Source organism: Hemicordylus capensis, chromosome 3 (genome assembly GCF_027244095.1).
Source record: "Hemicordylus capensis ecotype Gifberg chromosome 3, rHemCap1.1.pri, whole genome shotgun sequence".
Taxonomy (NCBI): Eukaryota; Metazoa; Chordata; class Lepidosauria; order Squamata; family Cordylidae; genus Hemicordylus; species Hemicordylus capensis.
The window spans coordinates 173,561,918-173,578,884 of record NC_069659.1 but is presented as its reverse complement, the minus strand read 5'-3'; positions in this window follow the sequence as shown (position 1 = coordinate 173,578,884).

Sequence of the window (16,967 nt, the reverse complement as noted above, 5' to 3'; positions counted from 1 at the left end):
CAGGCACTTCTGCTGCCACGACTGCCTTTGTGGACAAGTGCTGCAAGATCACAGTCTAAAAGAGCCCCTGGTGGCGCAGTGGTAAAACTGCTGCCCTGTAACCAGAAGGTTACAAGTTCGATCCTGACCAGGGGCTCAAGGTTGACTCAGCCTTCCATCCTTCCGAGGTCGGTAAAATGAGTACCCAGAATGTTGGGGGCAATATGCTAAATCATTGTAAACCGCTTAGAGAGCTCTGGCTATAGAGCGGTATATAAATGTAAGTGCTACTGCTATTGCTATTGCTATTGCTATTGCTATTGCTATTTTAATCGCAGTGAGTTGGTGGATGCTCTGGGAGAGGCAGAAGGAGTTGGGCTTTCCTTCTCACATCATCCAGGGTATGTTGAGATATGGTGGAACTCCACTTTTCTCTTGCTCCTGTGCCTGCAGGAGCGAGAGGTGGCCCTCCTTGCCCTGGTGATGAACAGTGGCTTGGGAGTGTGTGACCTGTCCACTACGGACTGGAAGCTTATTTCTGAGTTGGTCTTGACACTCGAGCCATCCTCCTTGCAACGAGCAGCTTGTGTGCTGAGACAGCAGCTCTGAGCCAGGCTTTGCCTGCTACTCTTCTCCAGGAGAAGGCAATGTGTGAGGTCCAGACCACTCTGACCACTGGGGAGGCATGTGCCCTGGCAGGTAGGCTGAGGACTGGAGTAACTCAGCACCAGGTAGGGTCAATTGGCAGAGCATGTTATGGCATGCCTGTAGTGATCCAACCATGGGAGGCAATGCTTTCACTCCTGACACACTGCTCAGGTGGAGGGCCATCCTGGTTCAAGAGGTGAGGCAAGCAGAGGAGAGGAAGCTGGGTAAGAACCAGGAGGAGGGTGCTGGAACACCTACTTCAAGTGTGCAGTCCCTGTCCAGTAGCAGCATAAGCACCACTTCCCAGACCAGCAGTGTGGTGTTCCTGGCAGCAGCAATGCAGTTGGCACTTCCACCCATTCTTTCCACCCTGTGGTTCAAATGGGGATTCCTTGTCACCTTGCCAGGGGTACAGGAGGTGCCAAACACACCTTGCACTCATGCTGAGCAAAGTGTTCTTCAGGAACTGGTGGTGGTAGACCCTGAGACAGTTCTCATCCAGTTTTAGGCAATGTGTCATCAAGTCTGGCCAGACTTGGCAGCAGTTGCTGGATGGCTCCAATCCTGCCCGCTGACCAGAGTCCAGAGTGAGAGGGTGTTCTCCATGGCCAGGGATATGGTGACACCCCATCACTCATGTTTGGATGCTGGCTTGGTGGAGCAGCTGGTCTGGCTGAAGGCTAACTTCCCGCTGCTGGACTACCCTGAGCTGGATGTGGAGGATGAGTGGCTCATGGTCACATAGGAGGGAAGAGAGCTGGTCTTGTGGTAGCAAGCATGACTTGTCCCCTTAAGCTAAGCAGGATCAGCCCTGGTTGCATATGAAAGGGAGACTAGAAGTGTGAGCGCTGTAAGATATTCTTCCCCTTAGGGGATGGAGCCACTCTGGGAAGAGCATCTAGGCTCCAAGTTTCTTCCCTTGCATCTCCAAGATACGCCAAGAGAGATTCCTGCCTGCATCCTTGGAGAAGCCGCTGCCAGTCTGTGTAGACTATACTGAGAGAGATGGACCTATGGTCTGACTCAGTATATGGCAGCTTCCTATGTCCCTATGTCTCTATGTCCTATGGTCACCCCCGCCTGCTGCCACACCAGCTCAATGTGGTCAACCTGAATGTGTCACAGTCTGCCCATTAGTGTTGCTGACACATGCAGATATTCACACATGCATGCCATCAGCTCATGATGATGGACTGGTGCCCCAAAGCCAGCACCCATCGGAGGCTGTTGTGTAGCATAGGTTGGTTTTTGTTTTTACTTTCTGACTTGCGTTGGCATCACCAGGCTTGTGATCATGCACTGGTGCAGGGCCAGCACCCATCGGAGGCCATGGTGCAGCATAGGCGGGGATTTTTTGGCTTCCTGGATGGCCTTCAGTTGTTTTGGTTGCTTTGATTGGATGTTGATTCTTTTTTTTTTTTTTGATGTTTGCTCTCCTGCAGCACAGTCAAACAAGCACACACAGAGAGACACACACAGACACAGACACTCATTGGTCCATGGTGAGTCTAGACTTGTTCCCTGGCCTGTGTCAGCCTGCAGGCTGTCAGCCAGGGCCCAGCCCTACCTGAGGCCAACTTAATGCACTCACAAAAAGAACAAAGAAGACTTGACATTTGGTTTTCTTTTTTCAGTCTCAGTGTGCATACAAGCACACACACGCACACACACACACACACACACACACACACACACACACTTACTTCAATTCTGCTTGCTTTTGCTGGATCTCAGATGGATAAAGGCAAAAGAACTTGGTTGCCTTGCCAGGCTTGCCTGCCCTTCCTTCCTGAGACTTGAGGTTTGGTCTGGTGTTGTGGCAAAATATCTGTCGGCTGTTGATTTTCAGTGTGAGATTTGCTCCATGACATGTGTCTTCCTCACAGCGGCACTGCACACTATGGACTGTGGTCTGATTTCCTGACTATGGGCATTCGGCATGTACACTCAGAGTCAGGGGCACCTGGTAGGCCACTGTGTAAAACAGGTGTTGGACTAGATAGGCCATGGGCCTGATCCAGCAAGACTGTTCTTCTGTCAAAAGGGTGTTCTGTCAACAGCCTGCTGCTGTTGCTATGGAATCATTTTGTGTGTGCAGAGAGCAACTTGTGGCACTGGCAATGATGCATCAGCGGGCAATGAGGCATCAGCGGGCACTGAACAGGGCACCTGGCCCTGTGTGCCTGGCACAAAATCTGGGTGAGTGATTCTTTTTTGGTCGGTTTTGCACCATGTTTTGTGGGAGAATCACTTTTGTAAACTGTGTGTGTGAACTTTTTACTTGTGTGTTCAGTGCTGTTTCTGGTTCTGCCATAAGAAATAATGGGAATTCAAACTGGCCCATTATTTCATGTGGGTAGCACCTAGGGACACCAAAATGAGTTGAGTGGTACATCGCGATGGGTGCTACTTACCACCCAACCCACAAAGCAATATGGCAACTTTTAATGAATGGTTAATCTTTTCAGAGTCAATAGGTCAAAGGTTGACCTACTGATGACACCCCCAAAATTTGTGATACAAGTTGTCTGGTTAATCTAGTTATAGGTTAATCTTGACCTTTGACCATAAGATATACCCCAGATTATTTAACTAATTCTTTTGTAGACTTAGATGTTAAACAGGTGATACAGTATTGTATTAGATGTGGAAAAGTTATTTCATTTTAGCAAACAATTGCTACAAAATATTGTTTAAAAATGTTTTTACAGTTTTGCTTCTGAGAAAGGGATTTCATTTCAAATGCATAAAGCAAGATTCTTAAATGAATGGATTCTCAGATGAATGAATGAAGTTTGTAATTAGCTCTAGCATTGTGCACAAAACCGATTTGCCTGGTTTGTTTCAAGTCCAGATGGACTCGAACCAGACTGAGCATGTTTTGTTTTGTGCACCCCTGAACCTCCCCTAGTTTGGCTCAAGTTCGAGCCAGTCCAGGGTCCAGGATGGTCAAAATGGCTGCTGTGAGCTGGGAGAGAGCCGGAAAGGCCCAAAATGGGCTAAACTCACCCTGTAAAGACAGGGGAAAGGCCAGCAGGGGGAGCAGGGAGCTTCAGAGAGACTCCCGGGGTGGTCCAGCTCAAGGGCAAACCCTCAAGCCAAACCGGTTCACACATCCCTAATTAGCTCCACAACAGCTTGAGATTCCCCCCCCCCTTTTTTTCCTTTTGGTTTTTGGTGCTACAGTAATTCCTCCATAGAGAACTTGTTTATTTTGGAGAAGAGTCAACACATTTCAAGCAAACAGGTCTTGGCCGCATTCAGACATAATTACTAACTACAGCTAAACCTAGCTGAGGTTGTAACTGTTATGCCTGAACATGCAAAAGCACAGTTATGTCCTGAAAACTATGCCCGGTTTGCCTCACCAAACTCCAATTTGAACCTTACAACTGCTTAAGATAATAATATTAATGGCTATGGGCTACATTTTGTTCACCCTCAAGGTGCAAGATATTTAGCCAGTCTGTAACTCCCAGTTGTTCAGAAGCTAATGAACTGGAAAACCTTCACATATCAGAACCATCAACATTTGAAAATCGGTGGGGGGAAGCATCAGGAAATACATAGATCAAATAAATTAGATGGAAGATAAACACAGGATAGGAGAAGAAGCACTTTAATAAGTGAATTTCTCTCCTTATTCTAACTTTATTGTGATGGTGGTGGTGGTGAAACTTCATACTGTTTTTATCAAGACATTTATTTCCTTGCCAATATTCAAATGGCTTATGAACTAAAATAATCTGAATTAGTTAAATCAATTTATTTAACTGCTGTCTTGTGGTTGCAAAGGGCTGGGTAATTTACTTAACACTTCAGTTATATTATTGCCTTAAGTTTATGTAACTATAACTTCAGTTGTTAAAATTAAATTGATTGCAGAATAACTGATATTAAAAAGTTATGAAGAACACTCAGCTCCATTATTACTTAACCTGGGTCAAATGTATTTCCTTTTGAAGTGATCTCATATGTTATCAAGTAAGAACATTAAAGAAAGAAATTTGTTAACAAGGAAATAAGATTACATGAATGTAATTTCAGAACACAGATGAGCCAATGCATTTGTTTGTCTTCACTTAATTCTTTTGAATCAGAACCATAATGAAAGCTACCGAGATGTTCAGGCCCTCCTCTAATCCCTTATGGTGGTAAAAGTAAAGTTGTGCTGTTGAGTCGGTGTTGAATACAGGAGGGGTTTACAATTGCCATCTCCGGCACAGTATATGATGCCTTCCAGCATCTTCCTATATCGCTGCTGCCCAATATAGGTGTTTCCCATAGTCTGGGAAACATACCAGCGTGGATTCGAACCAGCAACCTTTTGTTCCCTAGGCAAGTTACTTCCCCATTGCTTCATTAGGTGGTATCCCACTAGATTTATCCATTTAGATTTATCTAAAAAACAGGATCGTAAGGGGAAGAAGCCAAATAGATGTATCAGACATTCCCTTGTGGGGGAGTTGGAGTAATTGGGACAGATCTCTTCTCTATTTTTCCTTCTCCTAGAGAAGAGGAAAAAGAAATGGAATCTCACTACATCAAAACCCTGATTTAAAAAAAGATAGAATAATTTAAGGGCAGAAGAACTTGTCTGGCATGTATGAGATGGGTTGGAACATTGCAAACATTCATCCTAATTTTTAGTAACTAATCTGCCTCTTGTGCAATTTAGACCTCAGTGGCCTTTGGGGTGGTGAGGGCGGGGGGGGGGGGGGTTATGATGTCTTTCAGCCAGAGGTCCCATAGGTGAAGTTGGCTGTGTGAATGTTGTAGAACTCTGTGTGAGCTGATATTTAGCATGGGACTCTTGAAGCATCTTTTCACATGCTACCAACCTTCACATAGACACTTGCGTGCTTGGCACATGCAGCTGGAACTCAGAATGTACAGCAGCTACCATGCCAGAGATGGTCATGAGAAGTAGTCCTTACTTCCAGGTAAATGAAGTGTTGATATAATAATGAGTAAAATCTTGTCATGAAGAATCTTAATAAAAAGTTGCTAGAGCAAGATGAATAGTACAGGCAGCCCTCTTTATTCATGCGGGTTCTGTTCTCGCCAATTAGCATGAATAATCAAATAAACTTTATTATGGTCTGAGACCAGCATAAGACAGTACAGTAGAACAATATCAAAAAGGAATTATAAAATGGCATGGTCAAAATTAAAATCAATATTAGAATTGCATTAAAATTATTATTAGACCATAATTACTGTAAACTATAATATAATTAATGATAAAATTACTTGAAGTTATTGAAAGTTATAAATTATTATTATTATTATTATTATTTTAGGTATTATTATTTATTGTAGACTATAAATACTAAAAACTGTTGCTCTAAAGTTGTAAAGATGACTATAAAACTACTACTAAAAAGCTAATTCAATAAATTATTACATATGGAACCATCTATATTATCTCACTCAAATATTAAAATCTATTGTATAATACTCAAAAACTACTACCCTCAAAAACTATAAAATTGCTAAAAATCATAATGTACTAACATGACTAAAGCAAAGTGTATAAGAAAGTAGTGCTAGTGAATTGTATCAACAACAGATCATAACTATTGAGAGTTGGTGCAAAGTCCTGGACATCATAGTCCGGCTGATCTTACATACTGCCACTCAGAACTTGGCTGTTTTAAACGTAAAGGTCGGAACTTTATCAGAAAGTAGCATTTGGGTGTAGACATTGTTCAGGTTGTTGGGATACTTGCAAAGCAGCAGAGAAATAAGTTTGGCCCAAACATCTCTACTAAAGGGAGAAGGAGAAGTACATGTTCTGAGCTTTCTACCTCCCCAGAGTCACGGGGCAAAGCCTTTCTGCCATTGGGATCTTTCTGTATTTGCCTTACAGTACAGCGGAGAGAAGGACATGACACCGGGAAAGGGTAAAGGTCCTTCTGTGGCTAGGGGTTTCCAACTGTGACAGATATGTGGCAGGGAAGAGAGAGTTCCTGCAGCTTTCCAAGGACAAAAAGTAGGGATGTGCATAAAACCGGTTCTCCCGGTTCGGTTCGGGTCCGAACCGGGTCCGGACCGGACCGGGGTGGTTCGGTTTTGGTTTTGCCAGACCACCCCCCCGGTCCGGTTCGGTTTCGAACCGGTTCGGATCCGAACCGAACCGGTTCGGATCACAAAAGTGGCTGGTTTTGAAGGGGACATTGTGTTCTACCTGCCACCCAAATTTCAAGTCGATTGGACCTTCCTCTGATTTTTTACAATTTTTTTTCAAAAAATAAATTTTTGCCCATAACTCACAATGTGGAGCCCTTAGGGGCAAAAAAGCTGGGGTGGGTGGTAGCCACCCATGGGTGTCCTCCACCCCAAAAATCCCAAGGCAATTGGTGGCTCCTAGTATTATTGGTGAATTTCTGAAGAAAATTTTTTTTCCCATTGGCTAGAATGGGGGTTCGGGGCTGCCCCAGACCCACCTCTGTGGGGTGGCAGCACCCCCAAAGTGGGTCCGGGGCCATGGCAAAAATGCCCTCAGTCCCTCCCAGCAATCCCCGTAGAGATAGGAGTGATGGTTCTGTTGTTTTTCTGAGGTATTCTGAGTGTAGATTCTATGATAGCTTATGAGATTTCCAATGAGACACCATGAATCCACTCTCATTTGCTATCACAGAATCCACACTCACTCAGAACACCTCAGAAAAACAACAGAACCATCACTCCTATCTCTACGGGGATTGCTGGGAGGGACTGAGGGCATTTTTGCCATGGCCCCGGACCCACTTTGGCGGTGCTGCCACCCCACAGAGGCGGGTCTGGGGCAGCCCCGAACCCCCATTCTAGCCAATGGGGAAAAAAAATTTCTTCAGAAATTCACCAATAATACTAGGAGCAACCCAACAATTGCCACCCCATCTTTTTGGCCCCTCTCTCTGGGCGCCCTAACACGTAACACCTAGTCAGTCCATCTTAATGCCTACCTACTACCACCACTCCTATCCAAGCAAGTAAGAGGAGGACACTCAGAGAGACAACACCCACTCTCTGATCTAACAAAAAGGCCACTGCTGTGCTGCCTGCCAGCACAGCAGCAGCAGCGGAGCAGCACACTAAGCACAAGAGCAGCACACACAGAGAAGAAGCAGGAGGCGGAGCAGCAGAGCAGCAGACCTGCCGCTCTGCATGATGGGTGACGTGATGCCCAAAGAAACCACCGCCTCACTCAGTGCCTGCCACTGACTAGGCCCGACAGACAGAAGCCAGCCAACCTGCTCTGCTCTGCTCTGATGCTCCCCATGGATGATGCACACACACCCTACATCTGCATCCCAATGACCAGACCAGACCAGACCAAGTGCGCAGAGTCAGCACAGGCCAGCAGCCACCAGCCCAGCAACAACAACAGCTACTACTGCTACCACCACAACCAGTGTTGCCGCTACAATAACATTCCCAGTCCAGTCACGCGCGCCACAGCCTGAGCCTAGCACACAGCCAACAGCTGCTGCCAGCCAGTGCCTGGCAAGCCCAGCCAACATGAGGAGGAGAGAGCTAACAAGTAGACGGCGCACGCACATCACCAACCCATCACGACGGCGCAACTGCAAGGGGAGAGGGCACAATTACAGGCAGGAGGAGGAGGAGGAGGAGGAGGAGGAGGAGGCGGGCGAGGCAATCCTAGCACAGATTTGAAAGTTTAAAATCCACCAGGACATCTTCTAGAATCTAGACTTCTGTTTTTTCTACCACCAGCTGTAGTGTCTAGTTAGTCAGTGTGCTGTGCAGCTGAGCTGAGCTGAGCTGAGCTGCATGTGAGGAAGGGTGATTGTAGCTAGTTCTTTAGTTTCAGCAGACTGAGCATTGAGCATGGGCAGTGGCCTTGGGAAGCAACACAATTACACGACACTCACCTGCTGCTGCTGGTTCTAGAAGTTGCCTCTTCTCGTCTTCACCTCTTCGTGTGTGTGTGTGTGTGTGTGCAGTGAGTGCATGCCTTTTGCCTTGCTGGAAAGAAATGCTTCTCTGGTCCACCACCACATATCTGCTCAAGGACACAGAGGCCCAAGGCAGAGGTGGTGGCACCAGTGTGAGTGCATGTGTGCTGGTGGTGTTTGCCACCACAGGTGTTTTGTGTGTGTATGTGTGCGCTGCTAGCTAGGAGGGGGGAGGGAGGCAGGGAGGGAGGCTGGGAGGCAGGGGGGAGGAAAGGGGAGGGGGAGAGGGATGTAGAGGGGATTGAAGGGGGGAGGGTCCGGCTCAGAGTTGGTCAGCCACATATTTGTGCACACACGTGCTCACGTGTGTGCTTCGGTGGGAGAGACCAGACTCTCATCATCTGCCAGACTGGGGTTGGGGGCAGGTGAGGCGGTGGTGGGCTGGAAGGGAGGGAGGATGGAAGGTGGTGAAGAGGAAGGGGAGAGGATGAGAGGGGAAGGATGGAGGGAGGCATGGGGGGGAGGAAAAAAAACATGTAGACAGACACACACCACACTACACACAGAAAGCATCCACACACAGAGACAGTGCTAGGCATCCATTCACACAGACAGACAGACAGACAGACAGACACACAACAGGAAGAGACAGACTGAGCCTGCACCACACACACACACACAGACCCAATTCCCCCCCTGCACAGTTATCAATCAATATGTTGTGTTGGCAGCCAGTTCATTGCTATTCTGATGGTTTTGGGTTTTTTGCCATCAGCCAACATCAACAGTGACCACAATCAAGATGAACATAAGATGATAATAATTCATTCGTTTCATTTCAAAAAATCACCCAATCATCTTCTCCATGTAAACCAAGCCCCCCACACATGATTTCTGGTGACATTTTCAATAAAATCAATTCATTTGGCATTCATCATTTTGTTCTCCCTTTGTCACCTTTTTTTCTTTCTTTTGCATAATTTTGAGGCTTGATTTTGACATGGGGTTTTTAAAGAAAAAATTATTTACATGTTTATTTACATACAGTATTTACATATCTACACTGCATTTTAGAACGTATACCCGCCGCTGCCGCTAAGTCTAGTACTCCGTGGGCTGTGCTACTTTGGGGGGGTGTGCTGTGCCCACGCCAGGTCCCCAAATGCTGACAGGTGGATAGATAAAGGGCCTGTGCTGGTCAGCATTGGGTTTCTTTTTAGGTGGGCGTGGGCATTGTAAACATCTGGCCAGTCGCAGCACTACAACTACTACTACAACTGCATCTCTGTGTGGGCACACTACACGCTGCGACTGGCTGGCACGGCTCAGCATCTGTCACGTCAGCTCAGCTAGAGGTGGAAGGGGGGAGGGTAGGGATAAGCACAGAGTTCGAGCCAGGCAGGTGACCAACCATGGGGCAACCCACGGTAATCACTCGCCCGTCTCAAACTGCAGCTTGGGGTAGCCCAACAGGGGGAGGTTCACCTTAAGGAAGACCAGCTGCTCCACCAGACCAGGGTCCAAGCGGGAGCGAGAGGGTGTCACCACGTCCCCGGCACGTGAAAACACCCGCTCGCTCTGGACACTGGTTGGGGGGCAGGAGAGGAGGCGCACAGCCACCACCGCCAGGTCCGGCCAGACTTGGCGGCGGCTCGCCCAGAACTGTGCGCAGTCCACGCCATCTCCCTCCACAGGCTCCTCCAAGTACTGCGCAACGCATTGCTCAGCACTGGAGGGGGGCCTGGCAGGTCGAGCCTCCCGCATACCAGGCATGGCGCCATAGCAGAACCGCTGAAACCACTGGGCGGATCTCGAGTCGGTAGCAAATGGCTGCTGCGATGGCGCCGCCTGGGATGCCGCGCTGCTGGACTGGGAAGAGGGAGGGGAAGGGGAAGCTGACGCCGGCTGGCCGCCCATGCTGCTGCTGGGTGCGGGTTGGGCCGCGAGGGCTGCCCCCGCACCACTACCAACACCCTGGTCTCTGCGGGCCCTAGCGGCCTCCTCCTCCCTAACCTTCTCGACCAGGATGCCCTTCCACCTGGGCAAGTCGTCGGCACTCACGGCATTGCCCTTGAGGGCTGGGTGACAGAGACAAGCGAGGACATACTCCTCCCTGTCTCCCAGCACATCAACGAGCCGCTTGTCAACCCCAGACCTCAGCCTCCCAGCCAGAGCACGACCCTCTGGCGTGGTCAGAGAGATATGGAGTCCACCCATCAGCTTCTCGAGACCAACAGCTGTGGGCAGCGCCTGGCTCAAGGGAGTGGTGTCGCCACACAAGCCCTTCGTGGCAAGCTGGAAGGGCTCGAGTGCCGACACCGCCTCGGACATCTGCTTCCACTCTGCGTTCGAGAAGTCGCAGACATCCAAGGACTCGTCCCTCGCCAGGGCGACAAGGGCTCTCTCCTGCTCCAACAGGCGCTGGAACAGGAGGAAGGTGGAGTTCCACCGCGTCTCCACATCCGTAGGGATGAGATGGCGAGGAAGGCCAAGGTCATCCTGCTTCTGGCGAAGCAGTCTCCTGGACTTCTCGCTGCGGTGGAAGTGGGCAGCCAGCTTGCGGGACTTATCCACAAGCGTGGCCGTGGCAGCAACAGCACCTGTGATGGGGCGGGCCCCCTTCTCCTGGGACGCCCTCAGCTCCTTAAGGCCAAGGGCGTCCCTGACGGTCAGATGGAGCGTGTGTGCCATACACCGTATGTTCACACAGTCCATGACTGTCTCGACAGCGGCGGTAACGTTGGCTCCATTGTCGGTGACAATGAAGCCGCGGGAGAGGTGTGGACACCCGCCAATCCACTCCTCTATCTGGCGGTCGAGTACGGCCGCCACCTCCTCCGCGGTGTGCCTCGTGTCCATCGTCTCCACGTGCAGGACGGCCCACCTGTGCCGTAGTGCATCGGGAGCCGCGCCGGACCCGGAAGCATCGCCCGCGGAGGTCCCCTCACTCTCCGGTCCCCACCAGTGGGCAGTGAGGGCCAGGAAAGAAGCGTGCATCCCACTGACACTGGTCCAGAGGTCAGTCGTGAAATGCACGCTTGTCCCGGCCGGAGCTGCACGCAGCTCGGCCGACACGAGCTCCCTGCACCGGCGGTACAGGGAGGGGACCACGTTCCGGCTGAACGTCGTCCTTGAGGGGATGACGTATTCGGGAGCCAGGTATTGGAGAATCCGGCGGAAGCCGTTGTTCTCGACCACCTGAAACGGCTGGTCATCGGTGGAAATCATCTACCCTATGAGGCGGGTGAGGTGATGATGGTCCACGCGAACAATACGCTGGCTGCCCGAGGACTGCGTCCACCGCTGGACGGGCAGTGTAGCCTGCCTGCTGGCTGGCACACTGCCGCTGCCCGCCCTAGTGGCAGATGCACAAGGCGCACTAGCGCTGCCAGCCTGTCCCCTGAGACCTGGGTGGTGACGCTCTAGGTGTCTCCACATAGGCGTCGTACCCAGGTGCGCAGGGTCCCTTCCACGGCTGATAAGCATCCTGCAGTGGACACAGCGGGCGTGGAATGGGGCATCTTGAGGGACCTCAAAATGCACCCATGCACCACTGCCCTTGGCCTCCTGCGCCCTGGGCGCCGTCCTAGGCCGTTTCTCGCAGGGTGGCTGCAGTCCTGGGGGGGGCGGCCGCCGCTGCCTGCCCACTGCTGCCACCCAACCCGCCCCTTCCGCCCTCCACAGCGGAGGAAGGGCCCGGCTCAACTGGCATCGGAGAGGCAGGCCTCTCCTCCACCACCTCGCCAGACCGCTCCCCACCAGAGTGTCGGGCTTCACGAGGGGGGGCCCCACTGAGCGGCGAAAGGATAGGGGGAAGGGGCCCCAGAGGGAGGGAGAACCTGGCTGCATCGCTGCCAGCCGCACGGTCCTCACCGCCCTCTACCTGCTCTTCCAACTCCACAGTCTCCTCCACCTCAACAACTGGCGGTAGCTCAGCAGCACCTGGTGCCGCCGGCGAGGAGGGACCCGCCACAGCCCTAACGGTGCCTCTGCCTCTGCCGCGATTGGCGGCAGCAGGCGTGGGGAACTGAATCCTGCGCACCAAAGATGGGGCCGGAGCAAAGAATTCTCCAATGGGGAGAACTGGGGTGTCCTCAGGCTCCCTGCGTCCTCTCCCTCCCCGTGCCGCAGGCGCACCCCGCACCTGGCCTCTCCCACCTCTGCCTGCCAGCCTTGAGCGAGCCCTGCCCGCCACACGGCGCTCAGACATGCTGCTAGGTCAGAAGGAGGGAGACTTTAGGAGGAAGGCCAGACAGGGTCAAAAAAATAATTTGGAGGGGCTTAGGGGCCAAAAAAAAGGCAGCTGATTTGGAGGCGGCGGGGGGGAAGTTTGTTTTCAAAAAAGGAAGCCAATTGGGGGGAAAGGAAGACTTTTTGATATGGGGGGGGAAGCCAATCGAAGTGAGGGGGAGGGTGTCCTTTTTGAATTTGGGAGTCAACCACCAAGCCAATTGGGGAGATGGGTCTGGGAGGGGTTTTTTTTAGAAAAATAGGGGGTTAAAGGGTGGAACCCCGGTGTGGGAGGGTGGCACGGGCAGTTGGGTGGAGTAGTTGTGGTGTGGGTGGCAAGTTTTTAGCTTTTTTTGGGGGGGAGAGTGGATGGGGGGAGGGCACAGCACCTACCGGGGGTGGGGGAGGGATGCAGTCAACGCTTGGGAACCTGCAGATCAAAGGAGGAAACCCTTATTTAGTGAACTGGAACACAAAGTGTGGGTTCTGGGGGGTGGTTCTCAAGTAATGCTCCTGTGGGGGGAGCATCAAACTCAATGCAGCCTATTTAGTGACTCTAAATTGCACACAACCAAAACCAGAACCCAGTCACACCAACACAGAGGTTGAACCCACCCACTCTGTGACTCTGCCTGCCCAATGCCATGGCAAGCAAGCAGCAGCAAACACTTGATGGCAGCCTCATGGATTGAACATCATGATCATCATCATACGTGTGTATTGGCCCAGCATGTAGTGGCAGCATCAGAGCCCAGCCAGGACCCCACTCAGACTGCCCCAGAGGCAAGGAAGCACTCTGGCATGGCATGGGCCCAGCATGTAGTGGCAGCATCGCATCAGAACCCTGGACCCCACTCAGACTGCCCCAGAGGCAAGGAAGCACTCTGGAAGGCACCTGTTCAAAAACCACCTGCAAGACGCATGCAATGCAACGCAACACACAGCAGCAATTTCTTTACTGGGCATGGGCATGAAGACACAAGTTTTACAACAGTACATCTCCTCTCCAAGGTTCCCTCCCTCCTCCCCACACCCAAATGCATTTCAGAATAGGGGTGTCCCTATTTAAAACCGCCAGCTAGGGAGAGAAAGGGGCAACAAAAGGTGCACAATCGCACACGCACTAACCCCTCTTCTTCCGGTCCTTCTCCTGCCACTCACTGCTGGTCACGGATTCGCCGCCGCCAGCCAGCCACCCTGGGCTGAGACACAGCAGGGCGGCCGCACGAGGCACACAGGCAACCGGGGTAGTTCAACAACGATGGAGGGGCAGAAGTGAGGAGACAACACTATTTGTGTCGCTCAACTCACCCCCAAGCAGAGACAAAATCAACCAAAAACTATAAAAAGAAAAAAAAAACCGATGGCAGCCGCCAGGTGGGTAGGCTACTGTGTGCGGCTGCAGCTGTGGGAGAGGAGGTGGAAAGTGAAGGGGAGCAGAGAGAGAAAAGACTAAGAGAGAGAGAAAAGAGAGGGGGGCAGGGACAAAGAGAAAGAGAGGAGAGAGAGAGAAAAGAAAGAGAGAGAGAGGAGAAAGAGAGATGATAGAGAGAAAGAGGAGAGAGGAGAAGCGCAGCGCAGCAGGGAGGGGGGATTCAGGTGTGGGGGGAGGACACAGCAGTAGCAGCGGTCCAAAGAGGTGGGGGGAGCAGAGAGGGTGTGTGTGGTTGGGGGCTAGTGTGTGGCAGGGGGCCTGGGGTAAGTGGAGAGAGTCGGGGGCAAGGAGGAAAAGAGGTGGGGTGGGGGGAGCAGAGAGGGTGTGTGTGGTTGGGGCTAGTGTGTGGCAGGGGGCCTGGGGTAAGTGGAGAGAGTCGGGGGCAAGGAGAAAAAGAGGTGGGGTGGGGGGAGCAGAGAGGGTGTGTGTGGTTGGGGCTAGTGTGTGGCAGGGGGCCTGGGGTAAGTGGAGAGAGTCGGGGGCAAGGAGGAAAAGAGGTGGGGTGGGGGGAGCAGAGAGGCTGTGTGTGGTTGGGGGCTAGTGTGTGGCAGGGGGCCTGGGGTAAGTGGAGAGAGTCGGGGGCAAGGAGAAAAAGAGGTGGGGTGGGGGAGCAGAGAGGGTGTGTGTGGTTGGGGGCTAGTGTGTGGCAGGGGGCCTGGGGTAAGTGGAGAGAGTCGGGGGCAAGGAGGAAAAGAGGTGGGGTGGGGGGAGCAGAGAGGCTGTGTGTGGTTGGGGGCTAGTGTGTGGCAGGGGGCCTGGGGTAAGTGGAGAGAGTCGGGGGCAAGGAGGAAAAGAGGTGGGGTGGGGGGAGCAGAGAGGCTGTGTGTGGTTGGGGGCTAGTGTGTGGCAGGGGGCCTGGGGTAAGTGGAGAGAGTCGGGGGCAAGGAGAAAAAGAGGTGGGGTGGGGGGAGCAGAGAGGGTGTGTGTGGTTGGGGCTAGTGTGTGGCAGGGGGCCTGGGGTAAGTGGAGAGAGTCGGGGGCAAGGAGGAAAAGAGGTGGGGTGGGGGGAGCAGAGAGGCTGTGTGTGGTTGGGGGCTAGTTTGTGGCAGGGGGCCTGGGGTAAGTGGAGAGAGTCGGGGGCAAGGAGAAAAAGAGGTGGGGTGGGGGGAGCAGAGAGGCTGTGTGTGGTTGGGGGCTAGTGTGTGGCAGGGGGCCTGGGGTAAGTGGAGAGAGTCGGGGGCAAGGAGAAAAAGAGGTGGGGTGGGGGGAGCAGAGAGGGTGTGTGTGGTTGGGGCTAGTGTGTGGCAGGGGGCCTGGGGTAAGTGGAGAGAGTCGGGGGCAAGGAGGAAAAGAGGTGGGGTGGGGGGAGCAGAGAGGCTGTGTGTGGTTGGGGGCTAGTGTGTGGCAGGGGGCCTGGGGTAAGTGGAGAGAGTCGGGGGCAAGGAGAAAAAGAGGTGGGGTGGGGGGAGCAGAGAGGGTGTGTGTGGTTGGGGCTAGTGTGTGGCAGGGGGCCTGGGGTAAGTGGAGAGAGTCAGGGGCAAGGAGGAAAAGAGGTGGGGTGGGGGGAGCAGAGAGGGTGTGTGTGGTTGGGGGCTAGTGTGTGGCAGAGGGGTGTTGGGGGGAAGGGGAGGGGGCAACAACAAACAGCAAAGGAGAAACTGGAACAACTCGGGCAGCAGCAGCGATTAGGCTGGATGGGGTGGTTGGGGGAGGAGCTGGGCCTGGGCTAGGGTAGGGTCTGGGAGGAGGGAGGGTGGGGGGGGCAGGCAGGGGGGGAGGAGGAGGAGGAGGGTAGCAAAATATATAAAGCAATATATATCAAGAGAACACAAGCCAGAAGTTTAAAAAAAAAATTAAAAGAAAGACTATAACCAGCAGAAAAAACTTGGGTGTGGGGGTGTGGGGAGGGGGAACCAAACACAGACTCTGAGGGGGGCCACTAAGTGAACAGAGACAATGAAACCACAATTGCTGCAAATTAATAATAGCAAATGAATAAGTGGAACCAAGCAAAGAAAACTGGACTCGGTTTGGCAGCAGCAAACTTGGGAGAAGGCTGGATGGGGTGGGGTTGGGGTGGGGTGTGGTTGGACTTGGAGGGGCAAGTTTGGAGCAGGGAACCAAAACTGATTATATGGGACAACAAGAAACAACAACAGAATCCTCTGGGGGTGGGGGGGAGGGATTCAGGGAACCAACTCGCAGGGCAGCAGCAGTCACCAGAAACAAACAAAATGGTACAATTTAAGCAAAACCAGCAAGCAATATATAACTGAAACCAATGGAATGCAATGTGAAAATCAAAAAGTTGGACAACAACAAGGCAGGACAAAGAGCAATAATTAATGGAAGAAGATTTAAAGCAATGAGGATGCAGTGGGTGGGAGTGGGGGAGGGGGAGGGTAGGCCCAAAGGATGAGAAGGGAAAGGGGGGGAGGGGGGGGAGAAAAGCAGACAGACAAGGAACAGGGAAAATTGGGGGAAATTAAGAAGAAAGTAAAGTGAAGTAACACACAGTATACAGGCAAGAGAAGAGACAGACAGAGAGAGGAGACACACAGAGAGTCACAAAGGGCTGGTGGACAAAGGATTAGACAGAGCACACACAGAGAGACACAGGACACAGTCAGGACTCACAGAGACACCAGAGCAGCCAGCAAAGGGCAAGCAGGTCTCAGAGATGATCCCACAACTGCAGCCAAGAGAAGTTTCCAGAGAAGAGGCTTGGGTTTATATAGGTTTGAAATTCCCTCCTTTGGGAGCCCCCACCTTTGCACTCCCCCCACGGCCAACAGGGTGCCAGCTCTCAACAGTGCAACAGCCAAGCAGCC